The following is a 10,346-nucleotide window of genomic DNA, read 5'->3' on the forward strand; positions in this document are numbered from 1 at the left end:
ATCTCTAGCCTGCCTTGTTTCGAAATCCTTGCAAGATTTTTTTTTTTAAGTAGTTTACCAATCACACCTTTAGAAATTAGGTCACATATAATGAATTTAAACATGAAGGGCAGTGTTAGATTTCTCCACTGTTATTTTTTTCTGCTTCATTCCAGTACATTTTATCAATATTAAATACGCTGTTATGTAGGGGACAGTTAACACTTTAGTAGGATGTTACTTTAAAAGAAATTGGCCCCTTGAATGTCTGCTAGAGATGTTTTTGTGGGCATAACAAATTCATGAAAAAGTATAATGGGTTTTGTAAATTCTCCATAGCCTAGGTTGTTTGGATGGAATTCTTGGAATGAAAGGGGCTTTTATTTTTTTTGTACGGGAGAATTACATAGACGATTTTACCTGTGTTTTAAAATTATGTGCTGATGGTTATTCTTTACAAAATATTTAACATCCTTAGGTACCTAGATACTGTAAAAATGTTAACTGGTTCAGCATTTTAAAGTTTCTGTTAGTTAAAAACAGCAGCTAAAAAATGCAGTGTATATTGGTACCACAAGGAAGATCATAATCACAGCTTCCTTTCTGTGTATTGAAATTGAATTACAGATGTGTTCAATTTTTCTGTATTTAGTTTTTAATGTTTGCTAAATACTCAAATTTCTCTATGGGATAAAATTAAATAGTGTCATAGCATTGCAGTTATGTTTATGGGGGTATAAACGTATCTATGGAAGATAACTTCAGCCCAGATTTTATTGCATGAATTAATGTGTATCACAGGTATAATAATTTTAGGAACTGATTACAATACATATAGAACCAATAAATACTAAAAAATACTTCTTAGGACTGCTTGTTCAACCTCTTTTTATACCCTGTTGTGGAGGATGTTATGAAGAGGCAAGAAAAAAGTTTTTTTGTGTGTGCATTCTCACTATTTAAAACTTGAATTTTGTATGTGTTATTTGACTCTTTGATAATGTTTTATAAAGATTAAGTCAGTGGGGGTTGGGAGATGCTGTTACAGTGCTTGTGTACATGCAAGAAGCCCTGGATTTGATCCCTACCTCAGCAGAAACCCTTAAACTGGATATGGCATACACCAGTAATCCCAGCAGTTTGGAAGTGTGTAGGCTGGAGAATTAGGGGTTCAAGATCATCAGTTGAGTAGAACTCAAGGCCAGCTTGGGCTACCTTGAGACCATATATTGGAGGGAGTGTGCAAATAGTATTTGATACAGAGTTTTGTCAAGTTGTAGCAGGTTACTGCTTGAGGAATAAATGTGCAACTTTAGTTGAATTTTGTATCAGATTTAGATTTTATGTTAACCCTTGTGCTCTATCTCCTTGGTTTGTAGTTGTGAGATTACCTGAGATATCCATATTCTACCATTTTCCCCATGAAATTTGGTGCAATGAACTTCCCCACAATTACTTGACTGCCAGTAAATTATTTTTTCTGGCTGTGGGCTGTCATTTTGTAAAGAAAGAGCTTTACACTTTGCCTGACAACTTTAGAACTCAATTGGCTTTTTTGGAAGAGTGATAAATGTTAAATTAACAGATAATTTAACAAAGACATTAAAAAAAACTCAAACCCTAAGAGTTACTTTGCATACAAATAAAAGCTTTGTGAGTTTACTTGTCTTGGATGGCTGTCACTGTAGCTGAATATTGTCTCATGTGTTCAGCTTGATCAGGCAACCTCTGAACTACTTGTTTTGGAACTTTAAGGTTTTTTAATGAAAAGCCAGAATTAAAACAATTTGACCCAATCATTAAACGCTCAGGGTCTGTTTTCCTTTTTAATCAGTAATTTAATACAGCATCGTTTACATTGCTTATATGTCTGTTAGGATCTTTGCCTCCTAATTAATTTCTCCTTCAGTTGATTAGGTGGCTGTCAGGCCAGAGACTTTTCAGAAAACTGTGCTAGGTACATTTGAGTTCAAATTAGGAAGAGGAGGGAGGGACAAGGTCTTTCTGAGATGAATGATGGCAGAAATGTGGAAACTGCCATTCATAGTCTAGTTTCTGAGACAGTTTCAGTTTGAGTGTTTCATTGTGTATGGATCACTGTGTTTTGGTGTTTCAGGCATCTTCTGGGCTGAATTTCATACTTAAAAAGGCTTTGAATTCCTTTGTTGTTTGGGGAAAATAGCTTCACCCTGAAGAAATGTTGCAGAAAATCTGGGCAAGGAATCAAAATTAGCCCTGAACTTAGAGTTTCACTCTCAGTCTTGCTGTGTATAAAATAGGTCTGAATTTGGCTTTTACTTTAGTACTCAAAATTTCCTATTTAGGTTATTTTGAGACATGAAATTTTCTCATTTCCCAAAATGTAGATAATGGCAATCATAGGGGGGTTGTGAAGATTAAGTAATAATGTCTATAAGGAACTTAGCAGAGATCCTATGCCATTGAAAGTACATAGTGAATATAAGTTATTAGTGGTGCTATTTTATTATTGCTTCAGCTTACCCTTCCTTCTCTCCAGTTCCTCCTCAGTCCTTGGTAAGTAAGTGCCTGTTCTAAGAGTCAAGTTTTGCCTAAGGGCCCTGGTGGATTATTATTATTACTAAGAGAGCCTTTTTTAGGCAAATTAGGGGAGAGATTTGTGAGAATGACTTCAGGCTGCATGTCCCTTCTTAGTTAAAATTTTTGTGCATTTTGTAGTTAGTCCTCCATTAGTGATCTGTGTCATTCCCCCCTCCCCCTTCCAGCCCTTGAGGAGGGAGTATATGATTCTTCCTGAGCTGTAACAGCTTCTTGTGTGAGTCACAGCCCTGGTCTTGGCAGTCACTGAGTAGATTCCTTCTTACCTTCTCCTCAAGCTAGTAATTACTGCCCTGGTTTACCCTCTCCCTCATTTTCTTCTCAAGTTGTTAAAGCAAGCACCGAGAGTGGATAGTGAGTGCTTTGCTGCTTTACTACATTTGAAATGTAGCAGCTGTAATTCTTGGGCCCCTGGTTGGTTGTGTGTGGCTTTAGCCAGTCTTCACCTTAGTACCATGTATTTGATTCCACGTAATATCTAATAATATACAGTTTATGCTCTTAGAACTATAATGCTAAGTTTTGTGTGTGTTAGGTTTCTTCCACTTCAGTTCCTTTCAAAACGTTTTTTGGATTAGATGAGGTCCTCTCTTTTTCTTTTTTTGGCTTCAGACTTTGAAGATTTTTTTTTTTTTTTTTTGGTATTTTTGAGACAGGGTCTCCCTGTAGCCCCAGCTGTCCTGGAACTCACTATGTAGACCAGGCTGGCCTTGAACTCACAGAGATCCACCTGCCTCTGCCTCCTGAGTGCTGGGATTAAAGGCGTGTGCCACCACGCCAGCTTGAAGATCTTTTAAAATAGAAGTTCAGCCCTTCTCTCCAGATGTAATTTTAAAAACTCCCCATGTGTTTCAGATTTGCCCATGCTTCCCTGTTTGCAGTGTTGGGAGTCGTCTGATAGAACCCTATTTTTTGTCCTTTTTCCTTTTCTGATAACCACTGGGCTTTTTTCATTTCTCGTTTTATCCTTTTTATTGCACTTTTAGGCCAGGTTTTTGAGTTTGAAGCTCAGGAAATAAAGATGGATGGAGTTCTGAGAAGAGTTGCAGGTTTAGTGAAAGATGGTATTGAAGGCCCACCAAATCCAGCTATAGTCATACTCTTCCCTTCCACCTCCCCCTTATTTTTTAAAGACAGGGTCTGACTATGTAGCCCTGGCTTGCCTGGAACTTGCTATGTAGACCAGGCTGGCCTCCAATTTACAGAGATCCACCTGCCTCTTACTTCTGAATCCTGGCATGTTCCACCACACCCAGCTCATGTGCACTTTTTAAATACATGCTGAGGTGATTTTCCATTCAAGATTTCTGAGTTCCTGCTGTGTCTTAGTTGTTCTACATTCTGGTGTTCTCTTCCCTAGCTGGTTCTACACCTACACCTTTCAAATACCTCCAAAAGTTTAGACTAGAATTTCTTAATTTCAATGCAGTTATATTCCATTCTGAATTTGCCTTACCCCTCAGGCTTATAGAATAGCTATCTAAAACCAAAGGCTATGTAGTAGTGGAGATGTGGTATGCTGTGGGGCAGTTATTCATAAGTGAAGGTTGTTACCCGGGTGAGCTCTAAATTATAATCAATATGAAAGAAATGATAATAAACTTCAGGGAATCTCATTTATATGGGTTATTTCTAAGTGCATGATAGCTGGTAATATTTCATTCTGGACTTTTAAATAATGAAGGAAAAATCCTGAGGCAGGAGATTTCATAATAGCACAGACTGTCTTTATTTTTTATTTTTTTGTGTTTTTGAGACAGGGTCTCCCTGTAGCTCTAGCTGACTTGGGACTATGTAGCTCAGGCTGACTTCAGTCTCACAGAGATGTCTTTAAATTCACTTTGTAGCTGAGTGTGACCTTAAGCTTCTGATTCTCCTGATTTGACTTCCCAGTTGCTGGCATTACAGCCTGGTACCACTATGCCCAGATTGTGAAGGAAAATTTTATGCTATGAACTTTTTTGTTGTTTTTTTTGGTTTGTTTGTTTGTTTTTTGAGACAGGGTCTTCATGTAGCCCTAGCTGGCTTGGAACTCACTATATAGATCAGGCTGACCTCAAGCTACCTGCCTCTGCCTCCCAAGTGTTGGGAGTAAAGGTGTGCACTACGACAACCAGCTTGATGAGCACGTTTTTTGTAGGAAAAGGCTATACATTTCGGTGTGTTGGCTCTGTTGTAAGGGTTTACATGAATATTCTATTTAATGTGAGGGTTACTAACATGTTAGTTATTTCCTTTAAATTTGGTTAATAGCTCCTCAAATTAGACATCAGAGGTCTTTGTAAATAAAGTCTTCTTAGATCTTAACTTTTTCATGTAAATACCATTTTCTTCAGTTGAAGATAGAAGGCACTTAAATTTGTTTATACTGTTTGTATTTGTAATTTTTTTTTTGTTCTTTTTTTGGAGACAGGGCTTCACTATTATGTAGCCTTGCTGGCCTGGAAGTGACTATGTAGACCAGGCTATCCTTGACTCTCAGAGGTACCCCTACCTCTGCCTCCCTTTAAACCTCTGAGATTAAAGGCATGTAATTTTATTCAGTATCAAGAGATTGTTTGAATGAAAAAGTTGAATGTTTTGGGAAGACTCCAACGTCCATGGTGCCTGGTAGAAACCTAGTCCTTGTCTAAGCTAAGTCTCATCCCTTCACAAGGTAGGTGTAATTGTTATTCCTGTTCTGTAGATAATAAATTTGAAACACAGGGAGTTTGGATCTAAAATAGCTTAAGCATCTTGGGAATGATTGCTAAGAAGTTTGTTGCTTCAGAGAAGACTAGAAGCTTGGGAAAATTGTAAAAATCCTGACTCATCTTAGAGGTTCTGGTTTTTTTTTTTTGGTCTTTTTGAGACAGGGTCTCCCCAAAGTCCCAGCTGTCCTGGAACTCACTATGTAGACCACCAGGCTGGCCTCGAACTCACAGAGATCTGCCTGCTTCTGCCTCCTAAGTGCTGGGACTAAAGTTGCACACCTGGCTTTGGAATTTTTAATTTTATATATATGTATGTATGTGGGGGGGGGTGTATGTGCAGCTCATGGTTACGCTGAAGGCCAGAGGAAGATGTTGAATGGCTGCCTCATTTTTTTTGAGAAACTTGCCTCTCACTGAATTAGTAGCTAACTGGCAAGCCCCAATGATCCTCCTGTTGTTGAGCCCTTGGCCCCGAATGGAGTTACAGGTCATGTATGGCTTTTTATGAGGGTTCTGGGTATTTGAACTGGTGTCCACAGGCTTGCATAGCAGGTCCTCTTAACCGCTGAACCATTACCCTCTCGTCCCCCCTTTCTTTTGAGATATCTCCCGGTAGCTCCAGGTGGCCTGGAACTCTCTATGTACACCAGGCTGACCTCAATCTCACTGAGATCTGCTTGCCTCCCCCTACCCCTACTGGAATTAAAGGTGTACACCCAAATTTTTACATTTTAATTAAACTTTTAAAACTTAAGAGCACAGTGTATTGTGGATATAATTTATGCAAAAGCTCAAGGCCATGATTTTTATATCAAAAGCTCAAGTAAAAATGTATTCTTAAGGGCGTTTTAAGAAACCAGGAAGTGTAGGTATATGGGGAGGTTCTGGAGACCTTAGAACTTGCTCTTCCATAGTTTGACTTTCTTGCCACACATGTGCTTAGGGTTAGTCTATAAATTATGAAAATTTATGCTTTTGCATGTTTAAAACTTTTAAAATTTATTCTAAGCCTAATTTTTATACAGGTTTTACTTGAGAATCACCTGGATAATTAACCAAACAAGTGTCATACCTGATTGGATTATATAGATTGGGTGGGAGACTAGGGGAAATTTCAGAAGGTGTAGATGGGGACGAGTGCTTAGCCACTGTTGAGGACAGTGTTCCATCGATAGGCCCTCTAGAGAAGTAAATAATTCTTGAGGGGTTAGATGTTGAAATCTTAAATAGTATGTCTTTAGTTCAGCTATAGGTTGCTTGATATTCCCACACAGGTAATATATATGGCAGTCAAGTTGAAAGTTGGAAGTCACATTCTTGCAATGCTCTACTCTCCTTGAGTTAACAAAAATTTGCCTTTTGAGTGTTTAGCTTTATGTAGGCATTTAATTCTTCAAATATTCTCGTTAGCAATTATCACCTGGGTTGCTTGTTAATTATATTGCCAGGCCTCTTGATTTGAAGTCATAAATTTAGTTGTTTAGGGGCTGTACTCAGGAGTCTGTATATTGAACAGTAAGCCCAGTTGACTGTTAAATTGTAGCAGGTTTCGGAATCAGGCCTAGTCTGCATAGAATTACAGAGACCTATTAATAGTGTGGATCCTTGTTCTTTTGTTGTTACTGTTTGGCTTTTTGTAGCCCAGACTGGAATGAAATATGGCAATCCTGCCTGGACCTCCCCAATGCTGGAATTAATAGGAGTAAGCAGCCATGGGAGGTTGTTGTCCTTTTTAGCCCTAAACTTCTGGGAAGAGCTTCTGTGCTTGTTTATCTTTTTCTTTTTGTTTTGGTTTTTGTTGTTACTGTTTTGAGACAGGGTCTCTCTGTAGCCCCAGCTGTCCTGGAACTCACTATGTAGATCTACCTGCCTCTGCCTCCCAAATGCTGGGATTAGAGGTGTGCACCACCATGCCTGGCTGAGAGCTTGTTTATCTTTTAAAATGATAGGGCAATACAGTTGTTTCTTAGGGGACATAGAGTTAAATAAAAGCATGCTTCTGAAGCAAGGTTTTCAACTAGTGGGAGCTTTACACCCTTGTATGTTACGTGACTTCTCAGTTCTAATTTTATATTGTGCTACTGATACCTAGTCCGTAGAAGTGTGGTGCTAAACATTCCGGGAACAGGTTACCTATGCAGCACCAAACATCAAGAATGTCACAGTGCAGGAGGCAGGGGCAGGCACATCTCTGCAAGGTGAAGACCACATAGTGACTTGACTAGGGAGACCCTGTCCAAAACAAAAAAAGTCACAGTGTCTGTACCATGCCTGTATGGAAGATCTTGCCACAGTGAATATTAGTGGTTGGAAAGTTGACCCTCACCTTTGTTGCTGCTTTTCTGTTGTCTGTTCCAAAGACTCCTCTTCCCAGGGCATACAGCTTAAGTTTCACATTTATTACTGGAATTGGTAACCAGATCTTTTAATCTCCTTTGAACTTTTGAGTTGCTACAAGCACCATTTATCTTATAAAGATCTAAAAATTATTGTCTACAGGTTAGCTAATAAGAAAGTAGAAGCTTCACAGGGTTTGGAGGGAACTCCTTGCCAAACTAGTCCATTTATTAGTGTTCTAAATGTAAATGCCTTCCTTTGAGGGTTAGTTAGAAACATTGAGAACTTTCCTTGTAACCTCTCTTCACAGCTTGATTGTTATTCCTTAGTTTTTACTTGAGTGGAAAGCTTTTTTTGTCTTTCGTGTGTCATGTGTTGCCAGACCCTGATTGGGTGTACATTTGGGGAAAGGTTCTCCATCTAGACCCTATCCAATCTCTGTGATATGTTTCACTAGAGCCTGTCTAGCCACTTTGAAGTGATTTCTTCCCTCCCCCATTGTGTGGTGTTTTATAAACCATTTAGGATGACTCAGATGTTAGCTGATCCTTGGAGAGCAGAATTAGCATAGGAAAGCTTAAGGTAAAACTTCTGTCTGGTCCAGATTTTCTCCCTGCCCTAGCCTCCTGAGTAGCCAGGTTATATTATAGGCCTGGTGTCATTCCCTTCCACCCCCTTGAACCTGGAGGGCCTTACATACGCTAGGAAAACTCTCTTACCACTGAACTATAAACCACAGACCAATGGGTACCTTAATTTGAGAAATTACACTTACTGGATTTAGCTTTTCTTCACGAAACTAAGCTCTATTTTGTGTATTTTTCTTTAAATAGAAGTACGTTTTTGTTACCAAAATAATTTTTGTGTGTGTGTGTTTTTTTTTTTTTTTTAAGACAAGGTTTCCTTATAGTCCCAGCTGGCCTGGAACTTGGTATGTGGACCAGGCTGGCTTCATAGCCTCCCTCTGCCTCGTTTTCACAGTGCTGGGACTAAAGGCATGTGCCACCATACCCAGCCTCTAAAAGATAATTTTCATCAGGTAAGTTTAAAGCTCTAATTGGGTTTTATTAGTGACTCAGGAATTAGACAGCACTTCATTAGTAAATAGGAAGGTGGCTGGCCTGGAACTTGGTATGTGGACCAGGCTGGCTTCATAGCCTCCCTCTGCCTCGTTTTCACAGTGCTGGGACTAAAGGCATGTGCCACCATACCCAGCCTCTAAAAGATAATTTTCATCAGGTAAGTTTAAAGCTCTAATTGGGTTTTATTAGTGACTCAGGAATTAGACAGCACTTCATTAGTAAATAGGAAGGTGCTGTAGTGGGTATGGTAGGACAATCTATAAGGCAGCTTGTGCAGGAATACAACAGCAGGTTGGTTAAGCCCTGGTTACTTTAAGTTTCCTTATTAAAGGCAAAGAGAACTTTCTTGCCAACCTAAATTGGTCTGAAGGTAAGCTGAACTATTTAGAAGTGAATCCACTTCGTTTCTTGTCTGTTGCAGTAGCTCAATCCAAATCAATGGCTTTCCGTAAACTAACAGTGGAGATGTTGTTGGAGGTAGGAACAGGGACACAGTTCTTGTCTCTGCCACTGACATGAAGTTCTTTTCAGAGACCGCTACTCAGGTAAAGCAGGATTCATGGCTTCACCACAGAAAATAATCTCAAGATAATTTAAACAAACGTTTAGTCTGGTATGGCGTGAGGGTGTACTTGAAGGTCAAATAGGCTTAGGTATATGGTTCTTAGAAAGTAATACCTTCACAGCAAATGTTAAATGTGTTGGAATTCTTCGTTCCTGCTTGCCAGAGGCTTACCCAGACTCCTTTCTCCTGCCAAGTCCCCTTAATTTTTCCTATCTTGACACAGAAAAAGAGAGTCTGTGGTGTTGCCACTCTTAAAGAAACTTACAGAAGAACTGAATCTGAGGAAGGGATATTAAAAATAAACCTTGAGCCAGGCGTGGTGGCACACACCTTTAGTCCTAGCACTCAGGAGGCAGAGGCAAGTGGATCTCTCTGAGTTCGAAGCCAGTCTGGTCTACACAGTGAGTTCCAGGCCAGCTGGGGCTACAGGAAGACCCTGTCTTGAAAAGACAGGCGCGCGCGCGCGCGCGCGCGCACGCACACACACACACACACACACACACACACACACACACACAAAATAAAAAATAACCTTACTGGGTGTGTTGGTACCTTTAATCCGAGTGCTCAGGAGGCAGAGATAAGTAGATTTCTGTGAGTTTGTGGCCAGTCTGGTCTACATAGCAAGTTCCAGGCTGTCCAGTGCTAAATAGACCCTGTTTCAAAAAGAAAACTTTTTTTGAAAAATCATTAAGAATGTAAAGATGTTTAGAGAGTAGGTTTTGGTAAAAGAAATAGGTATATTTGACCCTTTTAACTACTGTCACTTTCATGCTGACTTGGCATATAAAGAGTTCACATCTTAAACATGCATAGTTTGTGTAGTTTTGTTTTAAAAATTTATAATAACTTGTCACTGTTGATATTTTATATGTGAGCCCTAATCCTACTCTTGTATTTATTTGTATAGTTTGGATAATTCATATCATATATATCTCCCTCCTTTATCTTTTTGAGATAGGGTCTCCTTGTAGCCCCAGCTACTGGAACTAGCTATGTAGACCAGGTAGGCCTTGATCTCACAGAGAACTGCCTGCCTTTGCCTCCTGAATGCTGGGATTAAAGGTATGTGCCACCACATCCAGCTAACATCTTTTTAAAAAATATTTATTA

The 10,346-nt window shown here is 39.4% G+C and overlaps 1 protein-coding gene across 5 annotated transcripts in view; it reads left to right on the top strand.

The window, feature by feature from the left end:
* Positions 1–10,346, top strand: part of Chd2 (chromodomain helicase DNA binding protein 2) — a 137,140-nt gene that overhangs the window by 4,764 nt on the left and 122,030 nt on the right. The gene's annotated exons all lie outside the window — the stretch shown is intronic.

The sequence above is a fragment of the Nannospalax galili genome, unplaced genomic scaffold, assembly GCF_000622305.1.
Source record: "Nannospalax galili isolate Female #2095 unplaced genomic scaffold, S.galili_v1.0 scaffold63, whole genome shotgun sequence".
Classification (NCBI taxonomy): domain Eukaryota; kingdom Metazoa; phylum Chordata; class Mammalia; order Rodentia; family Spalacidae; genus Nannospalax; species Nannospalax galili.